Source organism: Momordica charantia (assembly GCF_013281855.1).
Source record: "Momordica charantia cultivar OHB3-1 chromosome 1 unlocalized genomic scaffold, Mcharantia_2.0 BLBB01000001.1, whole genome shotgun sequence".
Taxonomy (NCBI): domain Eukaryota; kingdom Viridiplantae; phylum Streptophyta; class Magnoliopsida; order Cucurbitales; family Cucurbitaceae; genus Momordica; species Momordica charantia.
In genome coordinates this window covers 5099688-5116113 of record NW_028275157.1, presented here as the reverse complement: position 1 = coordinate 5116113, position 16426 = coordinate 5099688, and positions in this window count along the sequence as shown.

The window sequence follows — 16426 nt, the reverse complement described above, 5'->3', positions numbered from 1 at the left end:
TACCGGTTTGACTCCTACTGTGGAAAGAGTCAGAATTTCAAGTTACAACTCAAGAGGTGCTTGAGAAATGGGTAGAACAGTTGTGCCGAACCACTATAAAAATTCCCGGTGTCAAATTTCTCTAACCCTCTCTCTTATTTATTTTTGCAATTAATCTTAGAATTTTATTGTTTGCTTTAAATTTCTCTTGTTTGCCTTAGAATTTATTTTATCTTACTTTGTTAAAATTGCATATCTCAAAAAGTGTATTATTTTTGTTTAAATTGGACTTATTTATTAAAAAGTTTATATTTTGTTAATTAAATCCTACTCACCCCCCCTACGGTTGCCATATCGATCCAACAGAGGAAACAGGCCCAAAAAGGTCTCACGAAGAAGGACGAGGCGACTCATCCACACGAACCTTATCCTTACCTAACACAAGTTGCGAAGACTCAGCACCCAAATCAGGAGACAGAGAGCCGGCTTGAACCGAAGTAGAGGTACTCAGACACGAATCAACAACTAAAAAACCATAACCAACCAAAACCTCAGGCGTACTAGCCTTAAGCGGACCCGAACCATCAGAAACCTTACCTGTCCCTTGAAGGCCGACGCCACCAGAACCCTCGGCAACCACAACCGGCAAAACACTTGCTTCCACCGGCGCCAGTGTCTTCTCTGGTTGGGATCCCCTTTGGCACAGAAGAATGCCGCAACACCGAACGCTTCAACCCACCTCCCCTCGCCAAATGGAGTTTCCGTATTACAACCAAAACACTTCTTCCAAAATCGACTAGGTCGAAGTATCAAATGCACCAACCGGACTACACCGAAGGCGCCGAATGCTACCAAAAACCAAATGCACCATCCGAACGCTTCAACACAAATGCACAAACCACAATTGACCACACCAATCGGACGCTGATCGAAACAAAGAACCACGATCAAAGAACACCAGAACCGATCAAAGAACCACATTCCCGAAAATAAAGCACCACTAGAAGACGGTCAATCAAACCATGTTCACCACTCCGGAATGACAACGGTCGACGACTAAAACGGATGGGAGAACCCCATCGCCACCGACCGCACATCGGAACCAGAGAAGATCGAAGCCGAAGAAGAAAGCCAAACGAAGAAGAAACTCAGAGGAGAGAGGAGAGAGAAGAGAGAATGTTTTTTTTTAGGGTTAAAACAAAATATACAAAATGTAGTTTTTAATTGGATATAATTTATAATTTTATTAATAATTAAAATCAATATTATTTTCATTAAAAAAAATTGTTATTGCTATTAAAAGATTATAGTTATATGTTTGGTTGATAATATAATTTTTTTAACTTTAATGAAAAGGAAAGTTAGTATATTAAAATTATAAATTTTATGGTGGTTTATAAGAAATTTTAATCAAACTCGTGTAAAAACATTGAATATTTACTTTTGAGCTAAATATTGAACATGCTAAATTCTTATAAAATTTTAACCCAGAGAACATTTGAGTTACTCATTTAAAATTAAAACATGTACAAACATTTTAAATAAAAAAACACAATAATGCTAATTATAAAAAAAAAATATTAGCAAATATAAAAACACAATAATATAACAATTATAAAATTAAAAAATTAAAAACAATAGTAACAAAAATTAAAAATTAAAAACTAAATCAATAAATACATTCTTGAAAAAAAAAACTTGCAATCATTATTCAACTTAAATTGTAAAACTAAAACTTGATATATAAATTTCGTGCCTACTTGAACTTATCATGTATTTATTGAATTGGAGATTTAAGAGCAAGAGAGATCTAAAAATAAATTTGAAAAAATGTAGCTCAAAGTATTTGAAAAATTGTGGAAGAAAATACCTATTTATATTTATGAATGATTAAAAAGTTACAAATCTTTTGGAATTCTAGAAGTGTTCAAATTCTATTATTAGTTAGTATTAATAAAATTCATTAATCTATTCCTAAATTAAATACTAACTTTTTACATATTCCAACATTTTAGATCCCATATAATTGTTATATTTGACAATTAAGTAATATTTATTATTGATAATTAATTAAATAATTAACTACTATTTACCATTAATTTTCTATGACATATTTTGTAAATTTATAAATTAAGAAAGTGTATAATAGTCTAAAATATTTTTTTCAAGATCAAACATGGTAAATTTCTTATAAAATTTTAACTTCTAAGACATTTAATTAAAATTAAAATATGCACAAATATTTTAAATAAATAAAATACTAATAATAAATACAAAAAATATTAACAAATACAGAAAAAAAAATATAGCCATTATAAAATAACAAAAAAGAAAGACTAAATCAATACACATGTCCAAGATATATTTGCCTTGTTAGACCAACATCATTATTTAACTTAATTGAATTAATTTTTTTTATCACAGCTTACCCGCACTTTGACTAATTTCAGGAGGCAACTGCCTGACCCTACAACTTTGGTGCCGTGAAACACATAGGAATTAACATATGAACTAAGATGTAGCTTTAATACACAAGTTTCGTGACGACTTGAACGAAAATTATTAATTATTCTTAGTGAAAATTATTAATTTATTCATAAATTAAATAACAACGATTTACATCTTCCAATATTTTAGATTTCATATAATTGATATAGTTGACAATTAATTAACTAATTATTATTGATAATTAAGTAATTAATTTACTATTTATAATTATTTTTTATGATATTTTGTTTAAATTTATAAATTAAAGAAATTGTATAATGGTTTTAAAATATTTTTTCAAGATCCTACCCTTAATATAGTATAGATAAAAATGATTACTTTAATATAGGAAGGAAGTTAAAGCAATCGTGAATATGATGGGAAGGATTACTTATTTTGCTTTTTTAAACACATATTTATCCTTTGTTATTCCCAACAATCCCCATGAATGATAAATGGTAAGATACATTTCTGAGTAAATAAAGGAAATAAAATTAAGCATTAATATATTTCGATTTGAATTAATGCATAGAAGTAAGACAACAACCTAACTGTTATGCCCCGCATTACTTATAAGGGTATTTTCATGACTTTATATTATTATTGTTTTTTTTAGGTAAGCTAGTCAAATCTAATTAACTTTATGCCAATAAACTTTAATCAAATCGTAGTTAATAATTGTAGGCTTCTAATACTCTAACTAATTAAGCTCAAGTTAATTTTATTTACTTATTAAAAAAAAATTTACAACAAAATTTAGTGATTCATCTTATCAATGTTTAATTAATTATGTATGTTAATAAAAAATAAATATGCATAAGAGATTAATAAGATTAGCGAGATTATAATTGTATTTAAGTAACAAAATTAACAATACTACTTTAGTAATTAGATAAATGTTGTGAAATATGGTAATTGTAATGGTAGCATTATTTGAGTATTTATAAAGTTTCATACATTTTATCCAAAGTTTTATTTTAAGGTAATTAACCAAGTAAAGCCCCATATTACCTTTATTTTACTCTTTATTTTTCTATATTAATTAAATTAACTTAATTGGGGTAATATAGAAAGTTTTATTTAACTCATAACCATGATTAGGCAATATAACCCACCTTCCACTAAGTAATTGGTCATGCATGAGGAGAGAGAAGAAGTTTGTTCCATCTTCCAAGATTCATGTTTGTTTCATCTTCCAAGTCATTCTCCTTAAGTTACCTATGTTTGTTTCATTCATTTTCCTCCAAGAACATTTCTAAACAAATCTGAAAATTTCCTCTCAATCATCTATCCTATGTTTTAAATCACACCTTAGAGGAGTTGTGGTTGCTTTTCCAAGTCCCTTCAAGGATCATTCATTGCGGTTTTGTCTTTTCGATAAGAACGGTTTCTTTTAGTCTAGTTTTGTAAGTAGATTTTTCCTAATAATTTTTATAGAACCTAAGCATGTTCATATCCATTTTCTAAGGTTTTCATCATCATTTCAAGCTCTCTTAGTTGCTGGAAATTTTCTCTTTTTATTCTTTACGGTAGAGAGGAAAACGCACCAACGGTAAGCATCATTCTTCCTTATGTAAATTATTTTAAGGGTTCATTATTAAGATCAAATAGGTACTGTTTACGCCTTATTTTTGTTGATTTGAGATCTGAAAATCTGAATTTAAAAGGTCCTAAAAATGTTCATAAAATTGCTTCATAACGGTTTTTAACGGTTTATGTTATTTTCATAGTTTTAGCTTGTTTAGTATCAAATTTTGGATTGTTAATTCTGAATTTTTGAGATCATGACCAGCACCTTTAAACTAACCTAAAATGTATTTGAATGTATTAAAATTGATTTTTATGATTAGTTTTACCTACGGTTTAAAATTGTGAAAACTAGTGCTATGTGTTTTCTCTAGCTTTTTTTTTGTAAATTTGCAAAATCAGTAAATTATTTTTATCGATATTATAGTATATAAATCAGAGGCTAATATGAAGATTTAAAATTACTTTTCACAAATTTATATATATATTTTATGAATATTATGAACTAGGTTAATTAGTAAAGGATTTCTACTAGTAGAATAGTGAACATATCTAGTTATGAGAACTTATTGGAGAAAGCTTAGTTTAGGTAATTGAGTCCTAATTTTAGTTGTGCTAATTGTTATTAGGAAGCTTTAAGGAATTTACTTTAGTTTACGAAGTTCAGGTAAGTGGATTCTATCATAAGTTACCGCCTTGTATGTTTTGTTGTATTATTGTTGATTGTAAGTGAATTATGTTATGTGTTGCATTGTTTTGTTATTGAAATTATGTTATTCTTGTTGCTTAAATATATTTTGTTATTGAATGGTGATTGTGGTTAAATTTTATGTATTACAAAACATGTTATGTTTCTATGGCTTTCTCATGTCATTTTAAGTATGTTTAATAGCAAATCATGTTTAGGTAAAGCATAACATAATGTGTGATGCATTGCATTCGTAGTGAAGTTAGTAGTCTTATGTGTCATGGATTTAGGTAAGATTAATGTTATGCATGAAATACTCAAATTAAGCAGTTATGTTATGCAGCTAGATGTATGATATGACATGTATGGTTTCTGCTAAAGGCTGGGCCCTAGGAAACAAATTAGTTCATGTTAATGGTATTTATGTGGGGTAATTACCTTATAAATATTACATGTGGAATTGACGGTTATGGTATGGGGTATTTCTGTATAGCATGGCGCCAAATTAAGGATTTAGATATCTAAGTTTATGCTAACAAGCACAAGTATCTTAAGTTAAGTTGTTCGTTGGTTTATATGTTAGGTTGAGGTATACATGCATATAAGCATGATGTGTGTGTTTGAGCATGAAGGTTCCTTATGATGGGAACTACTTACTGGGTATTTGTATACTCATACCATGTTGTTTCAATTTTTTTACAGATAGTTATATAGTTGACGGGAATAACGTCGAGGATGACCTGGGCATTGACGAGGAGGAGATATGAGACACAGTTGAATTTTATTTATAATCTATACTTTTAATTATGACTATACCACATTTTTACTTGTTTTATTTAAGGATAATAATTTTGTGATTTCCGCTGCTAAAGATTTATAAGTTAAGTTTTATTAAGTTATCGTTTTCACTTTTAGATGAAAATACAAGTTTTAATCTTATTTTATTTTAACGAAATTATGTTTTATGAGTAATTATCTCAATATTATATTATTAATGGCATATAAAAATTGGGGTCATTACACTAACTAGTGAAAATGAGTTACCTCTTCAACTTCCAATAATTATGGTTGAGACCCCCACAACATGTTTTAATCATTTATTTTTTGGTTCCGCGATATAAACCAAGTGCTATTAATTGTCATGCACATAAAACCTCGGATCATCATGAAAGCTCTAGAAAATAACTCTTTCATAGAGGGTGGCCCACTTTCACAATTACATTATTGCTTCATCAAGTCTATCAGAGATAAACTACTAAAAAACTGAACTATGAAAACTTTACACATTATCCATCAAATCCATGCAGACCACCCAAATAAAGGGCCATGGATTCTCATAGTGCATCACAACACGAGTGTATTATCTATCAAGTCCATACAGACCACCAAATTAAAAGGCTATAGCGATATTCTCACAGTACATCACAAACATTAGGGTTTTAATCCTATAAATACTGAAGATTCAAGAATTATCCTCCTTGTTAGGCCTTTTGTGAGAGCATCTACTAAGTTCCTCTCAGTCCTCACATACTCCAAGGAGATAACTCCACCTTTCAACAATAGCTTTAAAACTCAATTTCTGAGGCGTATATGGCTTCTCTTGCTATTGTACACATTATTTTTGGCAATCTCTATGGCAACCTACAAATCACAACGTAGGGATATTAGTACAAATTTCCTCCACAATCATAACATATTTCATGACATAACAATTACACTTCTGCACATAAGTATAATAGAATAATCACTATGACAATTTGCTAATTTCATGAAATATGATTAGAAACACATATTCGCTAGTGGACACTTTATCGTTATCTATAACACTGTTTGCATCACAATCACCTTATAATACATAATGAAACTTGTTAAAGTGCAAACAGTAATCCAAATGATGAAAAATAGTCCAATGGTCTTTACCAGGATAGTGAATATATTTACCCAATCTACTCACAGCATATGCAATACAAGTCTATTACAGTTCATTAGAAACATTATACTATCCATAATTTTCGCATATTCGGATTGGGATACACTATCACCCTTTAAATAAAAAAATAAAAAAAGAACTCATATTAACATCATAAAGTGTCTGTACATGTTACTATCAAAACAATCAAATTCTTTTAACATCTTCTCAATAAAAACATAGGAAGAACTCATTATCATGTTTACTTATATCTTAACACCAAGTTTTATATAAGCTTTCATTCCAAAATGTGAAACTAAAAGCAACTTGTAATAATGACATAAATTTGTGCACAATCAGCTTCAAACAATTTTTATTAAACAAGCTACTAAAGTACTTTAAGAGCTTGTTTAATGCTATAAAGAGAATTTTAAAGCTGGCATACATTTTTCTCTTAACCAGTAACCACAAAACTTTGAAGTTGGATAACATCCCGTCTAAATTACTATAAAAAAATGTTATTCTTTTATATTCGATTGATGTATAAACAGGCCACGAATAGCTGCAAACATGATCAGAGATCTAACAACAACTATTTTAATTACAGAAGAACACCTATCAATATCATATTTTGTGTATATTACACAACTTCTATGAATTTTTATTAAACCAATTGGTATAGTTCCTTAAAAATTCATTTACACAACTAATATGTTCACTTCCTTTAGGTAACTTTATTAAGTCTACCTCATCTATAAGATGTACGCATACCGATTGAACATCTATCTTATTTGAATTTTCAACTAAAAAGTGATTAAGAAAATATAATTTCATGTGATCATCTTCATGACATCAAAAATTATTTATTCTACTAATAATTAATTTAATTTTTCAAAATCATGTCAATAAACTTCCCCAAGAATATATATTTTCCATACTTTACTAAATAATTTAAATATCACGTTAAATAACATCATATACACATTAATAATTAGACAATCATATAAGTTGATGATTTTCACATTTAATGATACTTAAGATTATGAATCTCATATAATAACAAATAACTTTAAAATGAAATAAATTTAGCAATCATTATGCATTATTTAATAGTACAATTTATTCCTTTTTCATTGGCATGAATTATTTGTAACTAATAATTTTATATATGACTATAGTTCTATAGTCCATTAAGATCTTAAATCACTAATAAAAATATCTTAATCCACTATTAATTTTTATGATCATCACACATATTTGAGATTTTCCACATTTTCTATTTTCAACAAGAATAAGGAAATTATATTTTAAATTATATCGAAAAAATAATTTAGAGGCTTTGGAACATCAGGTCTCCAGAGGCTTGTTCGGTGCCGGGTGGGAGCCAGGGTGGCGTTATCGACTCGGGAGGAAGTCTTGGAATTTTGATTTTATCCAAAGGCAAGGAATCGTTCGAGTAGGAGTCCTAGTCGGGTCCTCTGCTCAAGAAGAAGCTTTGACAAACTGGGTCTCTAGAGGCTTGCTCGTCGCCGAGTGGGAGCCAAGGTGGCGTCCTCGACTCGAGAGGAAGCCTTAGAGTTTTTATTTTTTCCAAAGGCAATGAATCGCTCGAGTGGGAGCCCTAGTTGGGTCCTCTACTCGGAAAAAAGCTTTGGTAAACCAGTCTCTAGAGGCTTGCTCGTCGTCGATTGGGAGCCACGATGTCGTCCTCGACTCGAGAGGAAGTCTTGGAGTTTTTATTTTTTCCAAAGCCAAGGAATCGTCTGAGTGGGAGTCTTGATCGGGTCCTCTACTCGGGAAGAGGCTTTGGCAAATCGGATCTCTAGAGGCTTGCTCGTCACCGAGTGGAAGCCACGATGGTGTCCTCAACTCGGGAGGAAGCCTTGGAGTTTTGATTTTTTTCTAAATGCAAGGAATCGTCCAAGTGGGAGCCCTGGTCGAGTCTTTTGCTCAGGAATAGGCTTTGGCAAACCAAATCTCTAGAGGTTTGCTCGTCGCTGAGTGGGAGCCACGGTGGCGTCCTCAACTCACGAGGAAGCCGCAGAACTTCTCGCTTTCCCAAGGCAGGAAAGGCGCGGGGACCACGTGGCGTCTTCGTACGACGCAATGTACTTATTGCCATTTTTTTAGGCGCTGGGACTGGACGTCGTCCTATGAGCATAGTAACCACCACTTTGGTATTTGTTTTATCATTATGCCTCATGCATCCCGAGGTTAGTTCCTTTGACAGTATGACGCATCTTTTCATCTTTTATATAGGGAGTGCCCCTCTTTCGAAACGCCACCTGAATGGTTGATCTGATGGTTGGGGTGCGTCCTTGCTCTATTTACATTGAAGATGTGCGTCTCCATTAACCCCATCTGCATCCCACTTCACGCACTTGCACTATGTCGGGAGTTTTAGGAAGTGACCCAATACACGTCGACACCCCTTCGGAAGAGGAAAAGGAAGTGGAGGAAGAGGAATAGGAGCCATCGGATGTGGAGGTCTCCGAGATTGAACCATCGGGGTCGGAAGTATTCCGACGATGGGGACTACGAGGATCCCCACTACACCAGGCTTTACCAAGCTCCTGATATGACCACCATGAGCAGGGATGAACTCATCGCCACCTGATATGACCACTAGGAGATTCTTGAATTAAGGGAGGAACGGCTGAGGATGAGGCAGGGCGACGGGTAGCGGAGAAGATTGCCTGTGACTGCTTTGCGAGGAAAGAGAAGGCGAAGAAGACTTATAGCGACCTTCAGCATCGAGTCGAACGCCTTGAAAAGAAGTATGGTCCTTTTGAACCTAACCTCTAGGTCTAGGTCTTTCTGTACTTCCCCCTGTAATCGACGGCGGCTGCTTCCGCCTCTTTTTATAATTGAGGGAGCCTGTGGTTCCTTCGTCAGATGTTAATAATAGAACTCTTCTTTCTTTGCTATTTTTATGTTGTGCTATACTTCTACATTGTTTTGCTCTAAGCTTCTCTCTTTTTTTTCTCGCGCTTGTGTAGTTACGCGTATGATTACACTTCTCAATGGTGATTTTGGCGTGTGGACCAAATTTCCCTTGGTTCGAGGTTAGATGTGGCTATAAAATGAAGGGTGGGGCTCCCTTTTTCCTCCACCCCATTTGGTGTGCTTGCTCATTGTTGCAGTGTACCTGGCTCGCTTCTCTCCATGGAGATTTTTCCAGGTTATTATCGTCTTAAAGATCAGACACGATCTCTTCTACATTGCTCACTTTTCCTTGATCGTCACCTGAAAGATCCGGAGCGTGTTCGTGCGATGGCGAAGAGGAGAGCGCATACCATATGCAGGTGTTTCAAGAGAATGAATTCCACCGTGATCGGTCGAGGTCACACGTGTCGTAGTTAGAGAAAAATCTTGGCCTTTAGGGTGCAAGCAGTCCTTATGGCAACCCTTCCCATTTTTTTCTTGTAACTAGCACGTACCACCGTTCTTGTGCCACCGCGCACGGTGCTTGTAATCTATTTTATCCATCAAATTAAAAGAAGTATCGCTTTTGTGTTAATTTGTGACTGCTTTGACTCTTGTCTTGTCTTTTCGTTCGTTTTCTGGGTTTCGCATCCATTTAGCAATTGTTGTGCGAAATTTGCTATCTATGAGGGGTTGTGCCAAGAAGGCATCCTACTCGGTTGGGGGGGTCGGTCACATTGTCTGAGGATGTCATCTTTTCAGAAGGCAACTTTCACTCGTCTGGATGCCCGAGGTGTTCGGCCATCTTTAAGGGAGCGTGCATCGAAGTTTTTGTATTTTGGTGCTTCTATGTAATTCTCACTTCTATTAATGTTAAGAGGGTCGCCTTCTTTTTTTTTTTTTTAGTTTGTGCGCATATATGCATTTTTTAAAAAAATGTTCTATGAAATAGCATTAGTTTTGATTTGCTCTGCTCAACCTAGGTTCTAGGGAGTTGTGGTTACTTTTCCACCTCCAGTGCAGGTCGTCACCTATTCAAGGAGTAGTCATAGTGCTGGGTCTTACGGTACCATGTAAATTCAAAAAATAACATGTACAAGATTTTCCATTTCATGTAATCATAAAAAGAGGTGTTCATAACGAATGACTCATTTCTCATCAAGGGTGGTACATTCGAAGGTGCTCAACATTCCATGGGTGTTACAGAACTTTATCGTGCATGTCTTTCAAGGTATAGGCTCCTGGTCGGATAATTCCAGTTATGCGACAAGGGCCCTCCCAGTTAAGGCCGAGTGCCTCGTCCGATCGGTTCTTCGTGTTCAGCATCACCTTTCTCAACACCAGAGTCCCGACATCGAACCTGCATAGTTTTACCCGCAAGTTGTCATATTTGGCTGCTCGGCTATGATGTTGAGCCATGTGGAGCCGGACGACTTCTCCATGTTTCTCCAAGAGATCCAAGGAACTTCGAATGCCCCACTCGTTTTGCTATTCCTCGAAAGCTTTTATCCTTAGCGTGGGTAGCTTCATCTCTACGAGCACCATCACCTCTATCCCAAATAAGAGTGAGTATGGAGTCCCGCCCGTGGAGGATTGAGCCATGGTTCTATATGCCCACAATACACTAGGGAGCTCTTCGGCCAAGAAGCCCTTGAGTCCTTCCAGCTTCACTTTCAAGATCGTTTTGATGATCTTGTTTATGGCTTCAACCTACACGTTGGTTTGGGGATGGGCTAGTGAAGAGCTGAGGTGCTTGATCCCCAGGTCCGAGTAGAACTTCTTAAAGTTAGCATTGTTGAACTGCTTACTATTGTCGGAGATAATGGCATGAGGCACCCCGAACCGGCACACTATACTCTTCCATACGAAGGTAGTTACCTTCTGCTTGGTTATCGTTGTCAATAGTTTGGCTTCCGCCCATTTCGTGAAGTAGTTAACCACGACCATGGTGAACTTGGTTTGACCTTTTCTCGATGGAAGCGACCGTTCAAGTTGATGCACTACTGTGTGAATGGCCAAGGGCTAGTGAGATTGGTCACCTCCTTCGATGGTAGCTTAGGTACGACGGCCATTTTCTGGCAGTGATTGTATCTCCACGTGAACTTCTTGGAGTCCTTTTCTAAGGTCGGCCAGTAGTACTGTTGGCATAGGATTTTGCTAGCTAGTGCTCGTCTGGCCAAGTGGTCTCCACAGACGTCTTCGTGCAACTCGCTGAGCACATACTCTGCCTCTTTGAGGCCGATGCATCGGAGAAGTGGGAGTGAATATCCTCTTTTGTATTGGATTTAGTCCTTTAGAATATAGTGCGCCACTCATTGCTTAAGGCGATGGGCTTCCATTCGACTCTTTGGTGTCTCCCCATTCTTCACGTGCTTAATGATGGGTGTCCTCCAATCTTCGGCTTCCAGTCGGTCTATGTCCATCATCTCGGCTTCGGCAAGACCCGACTCTTCATGATCTCGACCATCACTATCCTCGAGAGGTTTGTCTCGTAGGTGGATGCTAGCCGGGCTAGGGCGTTAGCATTCACGTTTGTAGATCGCGGGACTTGTTTGACGATTTGGGCCTTAAAAGAGTTTAAGGGAGTTCGCACCTTTCGAAGGTACAGGGCCATTCGCGAGTCACCGAAGACGTGGATATTTCGTGCCTCCATTGATTTGGCTAACCGGAGGCCCACGATCAATGCTTCATATTCGGCTTCGTTATTAGAAGCGCGAAACTTGAACCACAAGGCGTTCTTGTGGCGGCTTCCCTCAAAAGTAGTTAGAAGTATTCCCACTCCATAGTGATTACGCTTGTTTACATGGGTAAAAAGAAGGTTTTAGATGCTGTTTTTACTATGTTTTAACTTTGTTACGGACTTTTTCTCGGTCGTTTGAGTTCCAATTCATGCAAAATTCATATATGATGGTTTGTGGTTGGCTTATATTGTATTTATGACATTTTAGGACCATTTGGGAGTGCAAATTAATCAAAAGAAGCAAAAAGACGAAAAAACCTTCATTGGAGGCGCCAGGCGCCTGGTAGGCTGCAGAAATCCTAGTTTTCTTCCAACTTTGCCCTTAATGAAACACGTCTTCCAATGCGTTTTGGTGGTTCCAACCGATGCATACGTGTAGAAGAAGTGTTCCACTATCAGTTTGAGCATGGTTTGGTCAGTTAAAGGAGTTGGAAATGGGTGATCCACCAGCGTTTTAGGACCTACCTAACCAATTCTGCACAACTATAAATTCCAGCAGCTTCTCCACCAAATTCATCAAGCCTTGCTTCCTTCTCTTGATCATTCTTAGTGTTTCTTTGTTGCTTTCTAAGTAATTTTGAGTTGCTTTCATTAGTTGCTTTTAGTTTTTAAATCCCGAGCACTTGACATTCCTTTATTGAGCTTTGTTTTGTTTCCGTTGTTACTTAGTTATTTTCTACCTATTCAAATTTATAAAAATCCATCACTTAACTTATCTTTACTTTGCCTTTACTTTATTCTTAGTTAAGAGAATTGTGTTTTTGGAGGAAAGAGCACGTGACACTCCCCCTTGCTTGAAAGAGAAGGGCGAAGCTCTCAATCCCGAGCAAAACTCTCAGTTAGTTAACTTTTGTTTTTCACACTGCATTTCAATTTCAACCATTTTACTTGTTGTATTTTCTTCAATATGTCTTTCTAAATTCCCATCTCTAGCCCGGTTATGGATAGTTAGCCTTTTATTTCTAAACACGGTTGCTAAGAAGTAGTGTTTTTGCTTTCCACTCATTGCTCAACATGTTTTCCCAAAAAATTAGGATTTAGAGAAGGCCACTGTAAGTCTTAACAAGTCAATACTGAAAAGGTTGCTTATTTGCATTGTTGAGTGGTTAAACCGAGGAGAGGAGCGCCTTAGACATAAGGGTTCCGGTTATGTAGCCTAGACATAGGACCTTAACCCGAGGTTGCGACTATTTCCATCCTAAAACTAAGATATCTCTCATAATAGACATATTAGGTAATGTCTTAGGACTTTGAACTTGCTTAGACATAAGTCAAGTGAAAAGCGTAGTCGTTGGTTCCTAAAGTAAAATGCATATCGTCCTTAGCGTATCCTTGATTCTTTGTTGGCTAACTTGAAGTAATTCGAGCTAGGTTTTACCATTATAAGACCAAATCCCAAATCCAAAACCATTATTTGTGACCACTTCCCATTTTACAAGAATCACTCATTTCAACGTTCATTATTCATTAAAACTTTAGAGTTTGGAAATTATTTAGAAGTCCTTGAGGATCGATACTTGGATACTCCATCCATTTTATATTACTCTGATAGGTGTGCGCTTGCATCTATAGAATTGTTACCATGTTTAGTGCGTGCGTTCAGCATAACCTCAGTCACATAGCCCTGCTTGTTTGTCGATCCGTCAGTGTAGAGGGTCCACTACTCTAAACAGGCCCCCGATATGGCCTAGGCTGGGGTCGGAGTTAGTTCGGTCACGAAGTCCGCCACAAAATGTCCTTTGATGGCTACTATGGACGAGTAGTGAATGCGTACTCGCACAGTTCGACCATCCACTTCATTATCCTTCTTGAGGTCTCCTGTTTCTGGAGTACTTGCTGGAGAGGGTGATTGGTCAGCACTATGATCTGGTGCGCTTGGAAGTAGACGCGTAGCCTTCAGGCTGAGACGATTAGCGCGGGGGCCATCTTTTAGACCTGCAAGTAGCAGGTCTCAGCACCTACCATTGCCATGCTAGTGTAGTAGACTGAGAACTGCTTGCCTACCTCTTCTTTGATCAGGGCCTAGCAAACTGTACTTTCCGATGCTACTAAGTAGAGGTATAGGTTGTTCCCCGAGTTCTGTTTGGCGAGAAGAGGTGCAGACACTAAATAGGCTTTTATCTTGGTGAAAGCCTATTCGGACTCGTTCGTCTATTTGAACTTACCATCCTTCCTGAGGATCTTAAAGAACGGTAAGCACTTGTTGGTGGATTTAGAGACGAATCCGTTCAGCGCGGGGACTTTCCTGTTAAGGCTCGAAGCTGCTTCAGGTTTGTTGGGGATTTCATGTTCAGGATAACATTGATCTTCTCGTGGTTGGCTTTGATTCCTTGCTAGAGGACGATGAAGCTGAGAATCTTACTTGAGGTAATTGCGAAGACGCACTTCATTGGATTGAGCTTCATCCCATGGCTTCTCATGACTTTGAAGGCCACCACCATGTCCTCTCAGTGCTCTTCGGTCGTGCGACTTTTTACAAGCATGTCATCAACGTAGACCTTCATGTTCCTTCCTATTCGGGAGGCGAACATTTTGGTTACCCGCTGGTAGGTAGACCCTACGTTTTTTAATCCGAATGGCATGACCTTGTAGCAGAAGAGGCCATGCTCGATGATAAATGTCACGTGCTCTTGGTCTGCAGGGTGCATCTTGTTCTGATTGTACCTCGAATAGGCGTCCATGAATGTGAGCAACTCGTGTTCGGTAGTCACATCCCATCAACTGGTCATTCCTGGGCAAAGGAAAACTGTCTTTCGGGCAGGCTCTGTTTATATTGGTAAAGTCGACACACATTCACTACTTCCTATTATCCTTTTTTACTAGGTCTACGTTCGATATCCACTCCAGGTACTGAACTTATCGATGAAGTTAGCGTTCAACAGCTTGCCAACTTCGTCAACTGTAGTGATACTCCTCAAGGGTGAAATTGGAATGCATGGGTGAAAAACAAAAGTTAACTAACGGAGAGTTTTTATCGGGGTTGAGAGCTTCGCCCTTCTCTTTCAAGCAAGGGGGAGTGTCACGTGCTCTTTCCTCCAAAAACACAACTCTCTTAACTAAAAATAAAGTAAAGGCAAAGGGAAGATAAGCAAAGTGCTAGATTTTTATATATTTGAATAAGTAGAAAATAACTAAGTACAAATGGAAATAAAACAAAGCTCAATAAAAGAATGTAAAGTACTCGGGATTTAAAAACCAAAGGTAACTAATGAAAGCAACTCAAAAGTACTTAGAAAGCAATAAAGAAACACTAAAAATGATCAAGAGAAGGAAGCAAGGCTTGATGAATTTGGTGGAGAAGTTGCTGGAATTTATAGCTGTGCAGAATTGGTTAGGTAGGTCCTAAAATGATGGTGAATCACCCATTTCCAACTCTTTTGACTGACCAAATCGTGCTCAAACTGATAGTGGAACACTTCTTCTACACGTATGCATCGGTTGGAACCACCAAAACGCATTGGAAGATGCGTTTCATTAAGGGCAAAGTTGGAAGAAAACCAGTTTTTCTGCAGGCTTCCCAGGCGCCTGGCGCCTCCCATGATGGTTTTTCCGTCTTTTTGCTTCTTTTGATTAATTTGCACTCCCAAATGGTCCTAAAATGTCATAAATACAATATAAGCCATCCACAAACCATAGTATATGAATTTTGCATGAATTGGAACTCAAACGACCGAGAAAAATCCGAAACAAAGCTGAAACATAGTAAAAACAGCATCTAAAACCTTCTTTTTACGCATGTAAACAAGCGTAATCACACCCCCAAACTTAACTTTTTGCTTGTCCTCAAGCAAAACTTAGCAACTTTAATCAGCTTTCTAACACATGGACAAGGAAAAGCAAAAGCAACCGAGATGTTCAATCATAAATTGTCTCAGGGAAAAGATGTCAAAGCCTACCATTCTATTGCCTTTGTAAGCTTAGTCACTATAAACCAAGTTTGAAATGATAAAAACTCTCTCTTTCAAAATCTTTTTTTCTTTCAAAAACAGAAAACGTTTTCAAATACCCCTAAGAAATCTGCACACTCCCTCCTTACACTAAGACTTTTACATCTGACAGACCGGCTACTAGGCCCTGGGGTTTCCACACACTAACATCGGTTTCAACCACAGCTACTCGTAGAAAGACTTTGAACTAACAGCTAGGTCATAAAACGACGACAATGAGAAAC